This window comes from Aristolochia californica, unplaced genomic scaffold (genome assembly GCF_029961685.1).
Source record: "Aristolochia californica isolate CCGP_79_NKW_82.1479 unplaced genomic scaffold, dmAriCali1.0.hap1 SCAF_11, whole genome shotgun sequence".
NCBI classification, from domain to species: domain Eukaryota; kingdom Viridiplantae; phylum Streptophyta; class Magnoliopsida; order Piperales; family Aristolochiaceae; genus Aristolochia; species Aristolochia californica.
Genome location: NW_027181782.1, coordinates 31,743,695 through 31,763,714, shown reverse-complemented (window position 1 = coordinate 31,763,714; position 20,020 = coordinate 31,743,695).

Below are 20,020 nucleotides of genomic sequence, written 5' to 3'. Positions count from 1 at the left end.
TGAACCGCCCACTTTGGCGGAACCTCCAAACACCACCGACGATCGCACCATCAGCCCTGGCAAAGAAGGAAGCGCACAACTTGTTAACTGTTGCTTCCTTTCCATTTCAGAAGCTGGTTGTCTCCCCTGCTATCGTCGAGAAGGAAGACGACTTCGTCGCTGTAACACCAAACTGCCCACTTTGATAGAACTTCCGAACGCCACCGACGATCGCACCATCAGCCCAGTGAAGAAGCAGGCGCACAACTGTCTCCTCTATTGTCGCAAAAATAATGTCATCGCCGAACAAAAAGACAATGGTATGAGAAAAAATTTAATTGCGTTAACTTAGGTCTCATTTTTTCTCTCTCGTAAAGCGACTAGAACCGAACCGGACAATACCGGACCAAATTTTTAGACCAAACAAAGTTGTAATTATTTGGATAATCCAGTGATAGAAATTGATGGCTACCACTATAGGCGTATCAACTGAACTTATCCCAACACCACCACCGCAGATTATCGTCCACCAAGACAATTCAGCATTTCCAACTCGAATCATCATCAATGAGACCAATTACTCATTATGGTCCCAAATCAAGGAGATGCGAATTGGCGCTCACAACAAAGCTAGATATCTCACTGGAAAAATGAGAAAACCAGAATCTAGAGATCCCAATCTTGGAGCACGGATTACTGAAAATCAAAGAGTGAAAAGTTGATTGATTGATTAAATGAGTTCGTTGCTAATGCAACGATTTATTCGCTTCTCCACTACCAAAGAGATATGGGAAGCCGTATAAAAAACGTTCTATGATGGATCAGACGAAACCTGTATATTTGAATTGAACCTGAGATTCTGTTCTACCAAATAAAATGGTAGACCACTATCAACGTACGATAATGAACCGGTTGCTATTTTCAAGGAGATTGATCATAGAACTACATCTCAGGAAGGAACAATCGAAAGGCTAATCCAGTTGCACTCTGTAATGGCTAGTCTTCGAGTTCATATTTTGTCAGGTTCGTGGAGAAATCTTGTGAAAAGACTCCAAACTTGATTTAGAGAGCATATATGTATATGTCAGACGAGAATATCAATAGAGACAAATAATGGGGAGCTATTGTCCAATCTCAAATAACTCGGCTATGTTGGTCAACCACAACCGACAAGGATCATCAAGCAGTCGAAACACTCAGTCCTCTGGAAAAGGTAACAACATGGTATGCATTCATTGCGAAAAAAAGGACATTCACGACAACGTTGTTATGATATTATTGGCTATCCGGAGTGGTGGGATTTTAAAAAAAAAAATTGTAAAAAGATTGCAGGGAAAGCTATGGTAACATCCACAGAAGACAATCAACAACTACATGCGAAAAATGTTGCCCATCCAGGTATTCTCGGTAAAGCATCAATATTCTCTGTAAATTCTAATAATAGAACTTGGATTATTGATACAGGTGCATCATATCACATGACAAGGTATCCCAGCCAGTTACAATCTATCCTACCTTCTCCGCAATCTGTTATTTCTACAACCAATGGTAGTACCTCTCCTATTACTGGGGAAGGATCTCTTATATTGTTTAATAATCTTACATTAGATATTGTCCTTGTGGTTCCATCTCTTAAATTCAATCTCTTTTTACGGATGTGGAAAATTTTTCATGACATTATATTCTACCACTCCAGTTCTTTTTAATATTCACTAGTTAACTATGAATGGAAATGCTTACAACAAGTTTGAGGAGAAGGTTGAAGATTTGAATATGGGTCTACAAAATACTGCTTTAGAATCAGTTGCTGATAGCAATGGTAACAATGTTGGTCCTCTGCCTGCAACTGCCCATGATGTGTGCACTGCATATGATTCAGATGGACAAGGCCAACAGGATAATCGGAAGCCTGCCTTTTCAGATACCTTAAACCGGGAATTTGTAGGAGGAATTTTGAAAATTGTCCCTTTCAGAAGAAAATGTGAGTATGATTATGTCATGGAGGGCTTTAATCTAGGGAATGGAAAGCAGCTTTAGCTCTTGGGCTGCTAATGTTTACTTACATTTGCAGGTTGATGCTAATTACTGGCTTCAATCAGATCTTGAAGTTAGCATTACATACATGTGGAAAGCTGTGTATCCTTCGCATGTCAAAAAATTACATAATCTTACCCCTCAAACAATGTCTTCACGCCCAATTTTTTTTTTTTTTTGGTCAATATGCCCTGTTTTTCTCATCGAACTTGGAGGTGTGTGTGACCAAAAAACGTGTGGTAACATGATCCTTAGGCCAATCTCATTGAATTCAGATATATGTGCATACCCACTTGCTTGCATCAAGTAAGGAAGAGGACCATGGCACAAATATTAGCTCCATGGAATCTTTTTTTGCTATTGATCCATGTTTGAGTCACTTCAAGCAAATACATGTTTGATGGAGCTGAGTTTGTTAATAGGTATCCAAGACCCCCACAAGCTGACAAAGTAATAGAGGAAAGAAGTGGAGAATATGAGCATGAAACTAAGAAACAATATATCCTCTCCTTAACTCTATATTGCAAATAAGTAACAAGGACTTGGTGTTAGACTTGATGTCTAATAATAATAAAATAAATATCATAGAAATAGATATTAAATTTTCCACATGTATATCATAGAATTGAAATAATAAGAATAAAGAGAGCATACCTTTCATCTTGAAGAATATAAATGAAATTTGAAGTGCACAAGATAACCTTTGATAATTCGTTTAGAAGTGAAACTTGCTCTCGTTCAGCCAGACTGGGTGTGCAAATAGCCTTAACCTCACTTGTAAGACCATGAAGGAATTTATAGATTTCCAAAGGGTGTGACACTAATGACTATTCAGAAAGATACATCCCCTTAGGAAAGATACATCCTCTAAGGCGAGATACATCTCCTTATGCCCAAGGGATGTGTCCAGTCAATACACCCAATGAATCTACCTCTACAGGGGCATGTGCTAGCCATTATTCCTTGTACTGAAACATCCAATGACAAAGCATCTAGAAGTGGGCCTCACACCTCTAAAATCATGGTAATTTTATTTTATAAATAATATCTTTAAAACCATAATTCTAACAAACTCCCACTTGGTTTCAAATCCATTTTAAATTTCGATTTAAAAAAAAACGTGAAAAATCAATTTTGACACATAAAACCATACCATGACCATAGGCATTACCTTAAATATTTTAATATATATGTGTAGTTAACCCGGGCCTACACAATATATATCTTAGATAGCCAAGCTGGGGAATAAACCAAATCCATACTTGTCAACTTTGCCAGTTCAACGGTCTCCATTCATAGCATACTCGGACCTGAACTCAGGGTAAAGCTCTGTACCAGTTCGAGTATTAGCCACTAAGGTAACTGTGCCTAATCAGTACCATAGGCCTGAATAATTTAGACATCCAACCCTACCTTCCTATTGAGACCCTTTCGTATATATATACAAGTATATACCTAATAGAAAAGTTGGACATCAAGGCATCTCACAGTTCATAGCATACTCAATACCTGAGGAGCTCAGGGTAAAGCTCTATACCAGTATGGGTATTAGCCGTAAAGGAAACTGTGCCTATGCAGTCTCATTGGTTTGGACAATTTAGAGACTCAACCGTCACTCCCTATTGAGACCTTAACATATACACTTTCAAGTGTATACCTAATAGGGAAGCTGAATCTCAAGGCATACACTGAGTACTAATATTATCACACAAAAGCATAGGCATTTTTTCAAAATCATTCCATGGAATATAAATTACAATGTCATGACACAATATTACAAATCATTGAGACCACAATGCATACAAAACAATGTGCTCCCACTTGGTCTCATCAATTATAAACAAATCAAACTCATGTTCCCCACATGGAAAGTGAAACTGGTCACGGGAAGACACTTGGTTAGTGGATCAGCTAAGTTATCCGGAGAAGATATCTTATAAATAACAACTTCCTCCTTCCTCAGCATGTCTCATTTGTAGTGGTATTTTCCTTCGATATGTTTAGCCTTGGAGTGACACTTAGGATCTTTTTTTATAGCAATAGCATATGCATTATCACAAAATAGAGGAATAGGTCACTCCACAGTCTACCACTAGAAGAATTTGCAAGAATTTGCGAAGATAGACAACCTCCCTTGTAGCTAAGTTCATAGCCACATATTCTGCCTCTATGGTTGATTGCGCGACACAGTCTTGCTTCTTGCTTTTCCAAGAAATGACACCTCTGCCAAACATAAAGATAAAACCAGAAGTTGACTTGCGGGTATCAATACATCCTTGATAATCCGAGTCGGAATAACCAATCAATTTCAACTTATCTGCCTGATAAGTCAAAGCATATGACTTTGTTCGTTTTAGATAGCGCATTATCCATTTAACCCCTTCCCAGTGAGGGAAACTTGGATTAGCCTGAAACCGGCTAAGAACCCCAACATCATAAGCAAGATCAGGTCTTGTACATATAAAAGCATACATAAAACTCCCCATAGTAGAAGCGTATGGATACTTAGATTCGTCCAACTTATCTTTGAGGCGAGAAGGACAATCCACTTGAGTCATCTTTTTCGTGCTATCATAAGGTACTTTACCTTGTATACAGTTAGGCATGTGAAACCGATCTGGAAGAGTGTCGATATACTTCTTTTGAGACAAACTCAATTTTCGCAAAGATTTATCCCGTAGAATTTTAATGCCAAGAATATAAGAAGCTTCCCCAAGTCTTTCATATCAAATGTCTGAAACAACCATGTCTTTATACCTTGGAGTAATTGAATATCATTCATGGCTAATAAAATATCATCTACATATAAAGTAAGAAAGGCAATGCGATCTCCCACTGTTTTGATATAGACACAGTGATCTTCTGGATTCTGAGTAAAACCATACGTTGTAATTGTTTCATTGAACTTGATATTCCATAGTCTTGAGGTTTGTTTCAAACCGTAAATAGACTTGTCCAACTTACATACCTTTGCTTCAGTCCCAGGTCTAACAAATCCACATGGTTGTTCCATATAAATCTCCTCATCCAAATTTCCATTTAGAAAAGCAGTTTTAACATCCATTTGAAACAACTCATAGTCATAATATGCAACCAATGCAAGGAGAGCTCGAATAGACTGTATTCGTGCAACAGAAGAGAATGTTTCATCATAATCAATCCCTTATTGTTGAGTAAAACCCTTGGCAACAAGACGAGATTTGAATCTTTCAACTTTACTTTCAATATTTCTTTTCCTTGTAAAAATCCACTTGCACTTAATGGGCTTAACCGATGTAGGAGGATCAACAAGTTTCCAAACATCATTTTTATACACAGAGTTCATCTCTTCTTCCATTGCTGACTTCCACTTGTTGGAATCCACATCAAGGAGTGCATCCTCGTAAGTGTCAGGATCAGTAACATCTTCATTCAACCTTGTTCTTTGATAAGTTTCTCCACCATAGGTATAAAAATCTGAAGATGATAGGAGTTGACTAGGTTTTCTTTCTCTGATCCCTCTTCGAATATTCATTTGGGTGGAATTCTCTATATTAGAAGGAGAATCAGAAGAAGACATTTCAACACATTCTTCCAAGTGAGACTTCGTACCTAAATTTTCATCATAATCAAATTTATCCTCAATGAATTTTACTTGTTTACTTTTAATAATCATCTTCTCCTTGGGATCAAAGAACCTATATCCTTTCGAATGTTCAGAGTACCCAACGAATAAATATCTTCGAGTCTTAACCTTCAATTTGTCCTTAGGATCAAGATTTAAAACTTGAGCAACACATCCCCATACTTTAAAACGGTTAAGATTAGGAGTTTTGCCTGACCATCCCTCATAAGGTGTTTTCTCAACTGACTTTTAAGGCACTCTATTTGAGATATTGGTAGTTATCAATAGTACTTTGCCCCAAAAGGATATTGGCAAATTTGCAAGTGCCATCATAGATTTTACCATCTCTAGTAAGGTTCGATTTCTCCTTTCAGCAATACTGTTCTGTTCAGGTGTATAAGGCATGCTAAACATATGGATAATCCCGTTTGACTTGTAAAATTCAGAGAATAACCCCAAACAATACTCTCCACCTCTGTCAGTCTGCAATGTTTTGATCTTCCTTCTTGTGGTATTTTCTATCTCCAATTTGAAGGTTTTGAAATAATCTAAGGCCTCATTTTTTCTATGCAGTACATACACTCTTCCATATCTTGAGAAATCATCTATAAATGTGATAAAATACGAATGACCATTACGAATATTCACATTCATAGGTCCATATATATCATAATGAATAATATCCAAAACATGAGAACATCTTGAGCCTTTGGATGGAAAGGGTATCTTTGTCATTTTCCCATATATACAACACTAACAAATAGGAAAATCATTATGTAAAAGATTTTTCAATAATCCTTTTGTCACAAGTCTTGTAATTTGTCCTTGTTTATATGCCCTAGTCGTAAATGATACAAATACAATTCATTTTCTTTAATATCCAAAGAAGTAGAAACATTGAACACCATATTTCCACTAAGTTGCAATTGATATAGACCAGAATTTTGAAAACCTCTCAAAATAACTTTATCATCTTGTAACATAAGAAACTTTTCACTTCCAAAGTAAAATGTAAATCTAAGTTTTTCAAGACAAGATACGGATAATAGATTTCTTCTCATAGAAGGAGCATAAAGACAATCTTCTAAATAAAAAAAAACTTGTTATCACAAGCTTTAGCCGGTAAGTTCCCATGCCTTCCACAATGGCCTTTTCATCATTTCCCATGTAAATAAAGTTTGTTATGTCCTCAATCTTTTTTAGCTCCTTGAAGCCCTGCAACTCATTCGATACATGAACAGTTGCACCAGAATCAGCCCACCAACTAATAGGCTTGATATAAATAGTACAAGTTTCAAGAGATAAGGACTCACTAGTGTTCTCCTGTTGCCCTTCTTGTATGGTCTTGAAAGCTCTACAATACTTCTTTATATGTCCTGGCTTATTACAGAAGAAGCAAACACATTGATTTGCATATACTTCAACCCTTTGTTGATTGACCTTTTTGTCCTTGAAGTTTTGAAATCGAAAGTTCTTTCCCTTCTTCTTAAAATTCTTCTTCTTCGGCTTCAAAATTACGTTAGCGCTAGGTGAAGGTTTATCTAACTCAATACTTGGATCGAGTCTTTCGAACTGGTGGTCGATCATATTAACCAAATCAAATATAGTCCACTTTGTCTTGGACAAAGAAAAAAAATCTTGAATATATTTGAGTGATTTGGGTAAAGAGTTGATTATGGTGACCACTTTAGTTTCTTCGTCCATTGGTCTACTATGATATTGTAACTCATCTATCATGGCAAGCATGTCATTTATATGTTTTCTCACATCAGCCTTTTCTACACATTTGGCACGAGTGAACTTTTGTCATAAGTTATTGATGTGAGTAGACAACTTTTTACCATATTTAGCCTCAATCTGGTCGAGAATCTCTTTTGTAGTGGGGACATGAAAATAAGTCATCAAGAGAGTCTCACTTAGAGTCTCAAGAATATGTGACCTAGAAATTTCATTAGCATCATCCCACTCCTTGAATTTTCTAAGGTCATTTTTATACTGTTTCGGATTATCGGGGTAGTTTATTCGGGAAGGTCTTTGAAGAGGAGTATCCACTTTGGTAATCTTATCAAACCTATAGCCTCGTAGTATTAAGTCAACCCGTTGTGACCAATTCACATAATTAGTCCCATCAAGTACATTTTTCTTTAGGGACTCAGCAAAATTATGTCCACTACTGGATTTTCCTGTCATCCAAAAAATATTTCAATATTTGGGAGTACATACATAATTATACAATCATCTCAGCCATCTAGTACTCCCACTTACCCTTTGGGGATTCATGAGAGTTACTAGGCAAATCATTCCACACATAATAAACAAATATTAATAACACAAACAAACAAACAAACAAATTAATTCATACTTTTGGGGAATCATATGAATTAATTTACAATATATTAATCTAATTATACAACTCGCATTACCCTTTGGGGATTTTGCAAATTATATAATTAAATTAATTTCACGTAAAATACATAAATATATAACAAGGCATGCAATAAGACAAATTATAAATACTTCAAGAAATTATAGCAAAGAAATAATTAAACAATAACTAAACCAATTAGATATAAACTATTTATAAAATATCAACATATAAATCTTCATACCTATAGTCTTGGATCTCAAGTAGCCAAATAAATTCCAAATAACATGAAAAATCCATTAAAAATATAATTATGGGTCAAAACAACTCTTAAAAACACATTTTAGCTCATTATATTAGCAAAACTCGGTTTGGTTCATGGTCTTGGGTCATTACAGACCCGGACCGCACAAGCCCGCGTGTTAACAGGCATGCCCAAATAGTAGCCCGCGTGTTGGCAAGCCCGTACCAGCAAGCCCGCGCACAATAGCCTGATCCAGCAACTCCGCGCATTGGCAGGCCTACACCAGTAGGCTCGACTGCGGCGCCAGAACCCAATAAGCCTAAAATAGGCTTATTTCCATTCATAAATAAATAGCCAAAAAATCCAAAAAAATATGAAAAAAATATAGAAAAATAGAATCTATCTCTATGATACCAGTAAAGGCATTATTCACTTGTATTTGTTAGACTTGATGTCTAATAATAATAAAATAAACATCATAGAAATAGATATTAAATTCTCCACATGTATATCATAGATTTGAAATAAAAAGAATAAAGAGAGCATACCTTTCATCTTGAAGAATATAAATGAAATTTGAAGTGTACAAGATAACCTTTGATAATTCGTTTACAAGTGATAAACTTGCTCCCGTTCAGCCAGATTGGGTGTGCAAATAGTTTTAGCCTCACTTGTAAGACCATTAGAGGAATTTATAGATTTCCAAAGGGTGTGGCACTAATGACTATTCAGAAAGATACATCTCCTTATGCCCAAGGGATGTGTCCACTCAATGCACCAATGAATCTATCTTTACAGGGGGATGTGTTGGCCATTATTCCTTGTACTGAACATCCAATGACAAAGCATATAGAAGTGGATCCCACGCATCTAAAATCATGGTAATTTTATATTATAAATAATTCTTTGAAATCATAATTCCAGAGCTTACACAGTGGTCCATGCAGAGCTCCGGGCTCCAAAAATAGAAATACATCTGGCATCTCCACCAATCTGGGCTGTGCTGAGGACAAACAAGGTTGCATGCAAACCCACGAGCTGGGCGACCGCTCCAGGGGAAAGGGCAGAACACTGGTACAAACAAGGCAACTGGTTCTCCCTCTTCTTTCGCATGTTCATATGCGCCGCTTATTGATGATTAATAATAAATAAAAGGTTCCGTTATTTTATTTAGTCAAATCATCTCATAAGTCATTGCTTTGTATTTGAGCCATTGGGCATCTTTTCTTCTGCTTTCTATTGTATTAATGTGTACCAAGTCCGTCCATATGGTCCAAGGTTGCAGGGTTGTAAACGAAAGAAAGATACCCTGGCCGTTGATTTGTTGTACAAGATGAAGTGCCCTTTGATAACTAATGTTAATCCAAATCCCAATTTTGGTTATTTCGTTTGTAAATTTGACTGGAAGTTTAAATGATTCCGTTCAAGTGATTGCTTTGCTACCGCAATCCAATCTTCTGTTGGGGGTCTTTCAATGAAAATATCGCATTGAGAATCGGGGGCTCTAAATTAACGTCAATCTGCATATCAAGTCACCTCCCATTGAAACGGATAAATACTGCCGAGGACGAGGTCATGACTGCATCTCGTAGAGAGAGATATCCTCCTCCACTGTCAGTCCAAAGGTTCTAATTTGTGGCATTAAACAGCAGCTTGACCATTTTTTTGAGTTTTACAAAGAGAGGGAATACACCAAACATAGATTTTTAATGGATAAAAAAGTATGCAAAATCAATATGTGGTATTGTGGTTTTTGTTAACAAGATATTGAAAAATTTACATAATTTGGTCATAATTTAATGGCAATAGACTGTACATCACTCGGCGGAAGAGTGCCCTCTTGGTTTAGAATTGTTGAAGCCTCCAAACCATTTGTCAAGCCTCCCGAGACACAACTCTGCCCTCCCAGCCAACATAAGAACAAGCACCATCCAGGGAAGTTGCTCCACAAAGGAAGCCAAGCACCACCCAGGGAAGTTGCTCCACAAACGAAGCCATGGGAAGTTGCTCCACAAAGGAAGCCAAGCACCATCCAGGGAAGTTGCTCCACATACGAAGCCGAGCATCATCCAGGTAAGCCGCAGAGACCAGCGCACTTGGCATTGCTTCTGCTCCCGCTAAACACTAATAGAGAGAAGCCCCAACTTTTCACTTTTCACCTGTAAAAATTGGGGACTGGGAGGTACCCTTTGCTTTAGAAGATAAAATAAAGACGAAGACGAAGATAAAAATAAAATGATAGCTATGCAAGCAACTATAAAGGTTAAAACAGAAAGATTAAAAAAAAAAAAAAACTATCTGGTACCTCTTTTCTCCTTTTGCCAATGCCAAGGTTAAAACATAAGCCTCGACGCATCGTCTCAAGAAAAAGATTGGAACGACTGTAACTGGAAATGCAAAAGACCGCCACTCTTATTTCAGACATTGAACAAACAAACCTCTCTTGGAATACGTCTGGGGGTCATGCTTGTCTTATAAAGCAGTGCACCGTGGTTTGCATTTAATGCGTTTTTCATTATTTGCAGAAGCTTTCTCCTCCCTCCCAGACGAATGTGGAAGGTCTTAGCTAATCGTTATCTGTCAAGCGGAGTGCTTACCAAAAGGATGACAAAAACAGACTGTCCGATATCTCTCTTGTAAAAATTGCCTAAAGGAAATTGTACATACATACGCTCCTCTTTTAATGGCTCTACTATTACCTCTTGTTTCATTTATTATTTTATTTACCAAGAAAAATGAATTGACGTTACTTAAAGAATGGAAAACATGCTCTAGGTCCACATTTTTGGCATTAATGCAGAACAATGAGAGGCAAATGGCTACAAAAGATAGGCACCAGAACATGCATGAAATCGGTGCAAAACACCATCATGTAAAACCTATTGTTTCATAGAGTAGTGAAGCAAAAAATAACTTATCTTTTTCCGAATCAGCATAGGCAATCTTCTTCAAACCGAATGCCCAAGAAATCTTCAGCATAAATCATCATCTTCATGTCTCATAATCCGAGCAGCAATGAAGCAATATGAAATCATGAAATCATTATTCTGATACCATGTTGATTTCATGATTTCATAATATTAAGGTCTTCAACATCTAGTGTAAGAGAGAACAGGAAAGGAGGAGAGGAGAATGAGTGAAGTGAAGTTAACAAAGAGAGAGGTAAGAACAGATGAGAGAAAGAGAGAGAGAAAGATGGACAAGCAGCGGAGAGACGAAAGGGGAGAATAAGGGTTGGGGACGATATCCAAACCCTCCCCCTTAACCTTTATTTATAGATGTAAAGAGTACATAAATTACACGAATACCCTTCATCCAAGAGAGGAAGAAAAGATAAAGAACATACGATATTTACAATAATACCACCTAGGCCTGTCTATGACTTTCAATGGTATAAGACATACCAAATTATTGTTACTGTTTCCAGGTACGTATCTGTTACATTAAGTACCTAACATGAGGAGAGCAATGACAACCTATCCTATATCTGTCTAGTAAAAATTGCCAAAAGATATTGCATTCCTGCAACTATTACCTCTTGGGTCATTCATTACTTCCCGCTCCCCATTTTCCACCTTTTTCTCTCCCTATTCTCTGCCACTACCACAAACCCCCGACCACCCTTCATCAACGGCGCGACTGCTCTTACCCAACTCTATTGGATGCCCCACTACAATCCGATGAGAAAAACATAGAAATGGAGGGGCTTGGCACCCCTCCCCTCTTTATCACCGGCATAACAACTCTTCAGGGTCTTAAGTCGTGTCCCCAAACGAATGTGGAAGGAGTTAACTAATGGATATTATGGTCTACATGTATCATTATCTGTCTGATATCTCTCTTGTAAAAATTGCCAAAATAAATTGTACATACATACGCTCCTCTTTTATGGGTTACTATTACCTGGCTTCATTTATTATTTACCAAGAAAAAAGAATTGACGTTACTAATGAGTGGTTATAACGGTTATTGGATTTGAATTGAAATTGGATTTAGTTTAGGAAATCTTAGGACCTGACAAACTACTTGGTTAGACTTTAATGAAATCAGACGCACTATGAATGTAGTCTTCCAGCTTGCAAGCCTCTCTTGGAAGTTGGAATACTTGGTGGCAAGTGGATTGATTTTAATGTGTTTTTCATTTGTAGAAGATCTATTGTCCTTGATGTGAAAATTGAATGATTTTATTATATCTTCACAGCAAATCAGCGTCTACTAATGGTTGTACCCAAGTTTTTGAACAGGCTCAAGTCCACATTTTTCGCTTTTATGCAGATCAACGAGAGGTAAGTGGCTACAAAAGATAGGAACCAGGACATGTCTCATATTCCGAGCAGTAATGAAGCAAACTGGAATCCTGAAATCACTGCTCTGATACCAAGTTGATTCCAGGAAGTCGAGTGATTTCAGGATTCCATAATATTAAGGCCTTCAACATAGAGTGTAGAAGTTAAGAGGAAAGGAGGAGAGGAGTGAAGTGAGGTGAATGAAGAGAGGTAAGAACGGATGTGAGAGAAAGTGTGAGAAAGAGATGGACAAGTAGAGGAGAAATGAGAGGGGAGAATAAGAGTTGTAGAAGATATCCTAAGCCTCCCTCTTAACCTTTATTTATAGATGTCATGAGTAAATAAATTATAAGTATACCTTTCACCCTAGAGAGAGTTAAAAAAGATAAAGAATAAAAGATATTTAAAATAATACCACCTAAGGTTGTCTATGACTTTCAATATTATAAGACTTACAGAATTATTGTTACTATCTTCATGTACTGTATCTGTCACATTAAGTACCTAACATGAGGAGTGCAAAGACAATCTATTCAATGTCTGTCTAGTAAAAATTGCCAAAAGATACCGCATTTCTTGCAACTATTACCTCGTAGGTCATTCATTACTTCCCACTCCCCATTTTCCACCATTTTCTCTCCATGTTCTCTCCACTATCACAAACCCACCCCCAACTACCCTTCATCAACAGTGTGACTACTCTTACCCAACTCCGACTGGTGGATGCCACACTGTAGCCCATTGAGAAAAAATGGAAATGGAGGGGCTTGGTACCCCTCCCCACCATTATCACCGGCATGACAACTCTTCAGGGTCTTAAGTCATGTCCCCAATTCCTAGTCATAACACCCTAGGCATAACTCATTACCTTACCTTTAGTATATACCCCGACAAGTCCCCTCAACCCACCTTGATTCTAACTTGAGTTTGCGTGAGTCCCACTTTGACTCAGGTGCATTGACTCAAAATTTTAGGGACTTGAGTCAAGTCTCAGTTCCAAATCATAACACCCTGGCATATCTTGCTACCTTTGATATATCAAGACCCTCAATAACTGAGTCTCCATTAAAATATTTTGTCTCAATCAAGTGCAAAAACCTGTTTCATAACTTGAACAAGAAACTAGTCGGACTAGTTCAATCCAGGTCCCTTCATGATATTGTATATAATCAAGTTAATTTATTACATAATCTATATTTTCCAAGTTTAAATCCAAGTGGATTTGACAATAAATCAAATAGGATTTTTATATCATTTTCTTAAAACTAGTAGTACTCATCACTACAAGGCAAATATTTTTAGATATCTATGTAATTTCCACTACAAGAAAACATATTTCTGAAAGCAAATACTTTTGCCAAAGAATTAAAATGAGGAAACCAATGAATTAAAAAAATTCAGTAAAAATAATACATTTACTAGCGAATTACCAATTCGTTGCCATTGATCAACTTCTGCTAGAGAAGGTTTTAAATTCGCTAGTAAAAGAAATTCTTGGGAAATATCCCTTCTCGTGGGAAACAAAAGTACCAATGAATTTCACAATTTGCAAGAAAAAATGGCACTTTCCTTGGAAATTTACAAATTCACTACTAAAACTATGAAACTTTAAATTTTTCATGAAGCACTTTCCTAGAGAATGTACAAATTTCCTTTAAAGGGTTTCAGGTAAAATTAATGCTTGATACTTGTCCCAACGAATATATAAATTCGCTAGGATATTCTACTTGTAAAAATGAGCCCAAAGGCTGCTCTCCCACTGTTTTTTGCAATTATCAATTTTATCAATGTTGTCTTATTAATTTGTCATTTTCTCTTCTTGTTAGGTGTCTTCAATAGAGCTAAAGAATTTGCTTCTCAAGCATATAGAGATTTTTAACTTTATTGTGATTTTGTATATATGGTGATTTTTATTTTTATTATAAATGTAATTTATATGTTCTTTTCTAGTGGAGTGTAATGGGTGTGTTTTCTTTTCGTGATGTTATAATATCTCTTATTAATATGTTGAAGAATGTTGTTTTCTTTTTTCTATCTTTCTTTTTCTTTTGTTGCTTTTCTTCCCTTATTTTTATGATTTTTTATTTCTTCTTTCTTTCTTTCTTTCTTTCATATTTTATTTTTTTCTATTTCTTCTTCTTTATTTATTTATTTCTTCATTCATTCATTCATTCTTTATGCTATTTCTTTTACTTTTCATTCATTCATTCATTCTTTTTTCTTTTTTCCTTTATTTTTTCTATCACTCTTTCTTTCTCTTCTTACGTCTTCCCTTCTCCTTGTTTTACTTTCTTCCTTTCTTCTTTTTTTCATTCTTGCTTCTATCTTTCTTGGTTTCTTCTTTCACTTTCTCCCTCTTGTTTTTATTTGTTTTATACTTTTATTTTTTCTTTAATCCTTTCTTTCTCTTTTCTTTTTTCCATTCTTTTTTTTTTCTTTCATTCTTTCTTTCTCTCCTTCTTTCTTCAATTCTCCTTCTTTTTCCGTTCTTTCTTATTTCTTTTTGTCTTTCTTTTTTCTTCTTCAATTTTCTAATTTCTTCTCTGATTTCTTTTTTATTTCTTTCTCTTGTTTTTTCTTCACTAAGTCTTTCTTTCTTCTTTCTCTTTTCTTGCTTATTTATTTATTTCTTTTTCTTTCTTGTTTCTTTATTTTTTTTCCTTTTCCATTCTTATTCATTTATTTCTTGCTTTTTTCTTCTTCATTAATTTATATTTATATTTATGTTAAACACGAAAAATATCAATTTTAAAAAAATTATAATTTTATATGTTTTCCAAGTAAAATTCATTTTTTTTAGTGTAGGAAAACCAACAAATTTTTAAAAAACATTTTTAGGTCAGGCAGAATTTCTCCTAACGAATTTTGGACTGGTAGAAGTCCTTCTTCTTGTAGTGTTCCTTGTAAAAAAGTAATATGATTTTAAATTATTTAAAAACTTATAACCTCGAAATGCTTTTCTTATTTTTCCTAAGATAAATACACATTTTCAGCTGGGGAAAAGTAGGTTGTAGCTTTGGTCTAGAAAATCCTTACACGTAGATAGCTAATTACCAATTTGGCATGAACGAACCCACTTTGGATTACGTTCTATTCACATCCACTAGGTAATTGGTCAGGTCCAAGATTTCTTGCTCCAAGTTGTTTAGAAAATGAGAACTCAACATAAGTTACTTCATACACATTCCCCTGAAATATGGTCTAAATTGTGGTCTTGTAATTAGATTGTGATATATAATAAAAGGAAGTTTCTGTTAATTAACTGAAGTGCCCTTCTCAAGTGCCACGAGATAGAGGAGAGGAGATGATAAGAATTTAATTGCTCTTCATGCTTGGCTCACACCAACTATCAACATTAGACAATTAAAAACCTATCTACAATTCTTAATATTATGCTAAAAGCATATTAGAGGAAACAAAAAACACCAATGTAACTCCCTAGTAAGAAAGAACACAAATATAAATGTAGACATGAACATCAAGGTTTCAAACTCCAATCAATGGCCATGTTCAAGCCAAAGCATGGGATCATTATTGAAGATAAATTAGATACTCAAATCATGGTTCTGGTTATGATCAATCACCTAGATTATAACTAGTAAAAAATGGAACCTTTCAAAAAAAAAGTGACACATGACATCATCCAAAAATCACAAGTAACATCATATGGAGAAGCTATGTGGCTTAACAAATTGATGCATATGAACCACAAAATTCTACTAAATTAATGGGTTGACATAGGTAAAAGTAAAGAATGATAGAAAAAAGGGGATTTTAGAAGCGGAGAAATTTTGTCATTCTATTGAAATTTGCATAGAGCTTGTAACAAGCAGAAAACATTGCAACTGTTGGAAGATAGGGACCAAGCCCACACGACCAAGGAAGGTCCACATATCTAAGAGTATTATAGGATGGGCTACACGACCAATGAAGGCCCACAAGATGGGCCCAAACACATAAGAAGTAGGACCCATAATGATTACCATGAGCTGACATCCTTCTCACATCAGTTGAAGTATTTCTCTTTTCCATAAAATTCAACATGGTATCAGAGCAGGTTCTGTGAGTTGACTTGGTCAACCCATAGAGATAATGAGATCCTTGTCTCTAAACCCTAAACCCTAGGTGTAGGTTCGTAGTTAATTTTTTCAGTCCCTACACCCATAGTTTTCTTTGCATTTTTTTACCTCTATACGGAGTTTTTGATATTGTAAATTGTACATTGACAAAAAGATATTTGAGTCTATTTTCCAAAAAAAAAAAATGATTTGTTCCAATCGGAGTTATCTACATAGAGATGTCAATATTTGAATGAGCGAAGGTCAGATTGGAAAAAGGTTCGAGCAGCTGCATCAATCTTCTGATTTTGAGCAAAAGTCAGATTGAAAAAGAGGTTCGAGCGGTAGCAAATAGCCTCAACTTCCGAGGTAGTTTAAGCTAGCAAGAAAGAGGCTTTATATGGAGAATTATATATCAAAAGAAAGATATGTAAGTCTATTTTCTTACATATCCAACCAATTCTCAGTATGATTTTTTTATAAGGAGATATTTTTCTTGGAAGAGTTGATGGTCATTCTGGAAAAAAAAGGAGAAATAGTACTTAGTTCGGCCTGATGACAGAGACCGAAATCTATTCGATTATTTATCTTCCGATAATTATATTTTATGAAGAGAAGTTGTATTTGGATGAAAGGTATTTAAATTCTACTTTCATAATGAGAAAATTTCATGTTAATCTGATCTATATTTAAATAAATATTCGCATTGGAAGAATCAAAGGTCATGCTGGTATTCTGTTGTATTGAAAAATCTGAATTTATGCCCATTGTTTTGAGTCACTTTTTGAGTTGATATATCAGGAAAATATCTCACTTCTCCCTGGTTTAAGGGCTTATTCATACATCTCTGTTATTTGGGCTTATTGTTACATCTATGATATTTGGTTCAAGTTGGGATAACTGCCATTATCTCCCAGCTTGAGGGGGATAAGTAGAAGAAGTACAAGAAATATGTATTTTATTTCATATGTTGTAAATAAATTTATGGGACCAAAATATTCAAGAAAGGGGGAGCACAAAAGATGAAGCTTGTGCATCTAAGAAGAAATTTTTATATCGGATTATTTCATGGGTTATTTTACAAAAGTTATTATTTGGTTCGTGTTATATGTGTTGGAAGATGGTCGTGTTATATACAGTTCCTGCTATTATGTCTCTTTGGGGATATTATCATTGAAGAAGAGGTGGCCTCATATCATCATTTATTTTACCCCGTAAAAAATTATCACGATTGGGAAACCATGACGGAGGATACCCTATCAAAAAATATCACGGTTGGAAAACCACGACGGGCCCTGTCAAAAATAAATAAAAAAATAAATAAAATCACGGTTGGGAAACCATGTCGAAGGATACCCTATCAAAAATAAAAATAAAAAATAAAAAATAAAAAAAATCACGATTGGGAAACCATGTCGGAAGATACCCTGTCAAAAAATAATCGTCTTCAAAAATATTATTTGTCGGTACACGTTTTATTACCTTTTATTTATTTTAATAAAATATAAAAATTAGTATATTAATTAAAAATCTTCTTCTAATCTGTTTAACACCTTCGATTATCGATTTAAGATATTTTCTAATTTAAAAATATTTTATAAAATTATTTTAATATTAAAAAATCTTATTTGTACGTACACGTTTCATTACCTTCTATTTACTATGATAAAATATTATATTATTATATTAAATAATTAAAAAAAATTCTAATATGTTTAACACCTTTCATTATCAGTTTAAGATATTTTCGAATTTAAAAAATATTTTATAAAAAATAATTTGTTTAAAAAAAATAGTTGCTACACGTTTCATTACCTTCTATTTATTGAAATAAGCAATAAAATTTATATGTTAATCTTAAAAAGGCATCTTCAAATCTAATTAATATATTTTCTAATTTTAAAAATATTTAGTATTTAAAAATCTTATTTGTTATATTTTTTTTAATTACCTTCTATTTATTATAGTAAAAAGTAAATTTTATATATTAATTAGTAAAAAAATTCTTCTAATTTTATTTACACCTTTCATTCTCGATTTAAGATATTTTTTAATTTAAAAATATTTAATACATAAAGAATACCCAATACAAGTCTCAAGAAGATCCAATTTTTTTTAGGATATCACAAGAATTCCTAGGCCTTTTACAAAATCTCAAAAATGCATAACGATTTTGTAAAATCCTCAAAAATAACCAAGTTAGCATATTGGATTTTAAAAATATTTCTTTCATCCAAATTATGTGCAAAATGCAAAGAACAATGCCTAAGTATACGCATAAAAGTTCACACTCCACACGCAAAAACACATTGTAAAATTTAGAACTCCTTCATATTGATCTCGAGCCAAAGAGGAAGAGAAGGAGAAAAACGAAAGGAAAAAGAGAAGAAGAAAGAAAGGAGAAAGAGTTTAGAGATCGGATTCCAAGAGAAGGGAGAGGAGAGTTTGGACGAGATTGAGAAATGAGGAGAGAACTTAATGTTCTACCTCTTAGTCAAGGGTTTTTGTTTATAGTTTTTACAATACCCTTAGGGCTACAACATTATAAGAAAAGAGACATAAATAGACAAGTAATTACATCTTCATGTCATCTTTATGAGAAGTCTTCTTATTTATCAATATGCCACTTCATGGACGTGTGAGCTTTCTTCCTTGGATGTGTGGGCTTGAGCCCATCTTCTAACACTCCCTTCAAACTGGAGGAGAGAAAACATCATAAATACCCAGTTTGCCACATATAAAAGATAGGATCTTATACGTAACTGGTTTAATAAGAATATCTGCTACTTGCTCTTGTGATGAAACATGTTGAGGGATATTATACCCGCTTGAAATTTCTCCCGTATAAAGTGGTAGTCCACCTCAATGTGTTTGGCCCTTTTATGGAAGACTAGATTTGAAGTTATATAAATAGCTGTTTGGTTATCATAATATAGACCCATAGAATCTCCTTTATAAAATCCTAATTTGGTAAGAAGGGACTTGATCTATATGAGTTCACTAATTGTGTTAACTATAGCCATGTATTTTGCTTCTGCACTAGATCTCGCAACCATATTTTGCTTCTTGCTTCTCCATGTAACCAGGTTCCCTCCAACAATAGTGCAATATCCAGAAGTGGACTTCCTATCATCAGGTGATCTAGCCCAATCGGCATATGAGAAACCTTCTATGTTGAAGTAGCCATTTTTCTTATAGAGTAATCCTCTTCCTGGGGCTCCTTTTAAGTATCTTAATATCCTTTTCAAGGCTTGCCAATGGCTAAGTTGTGGTTTATGCATGTACTGACTCACCACACTTAACATATGATATGTTCGGTCTAGTTACCGTGAGGTAGATAAGTTTGCTTACAAGTTTGTAATATTTGCCAATATTAATATCTTCTCCAAAACTTGCATATAATTTAATATTCGCATCCATAGGTGTGTTAGCTAGGTGGCACCCCAACGT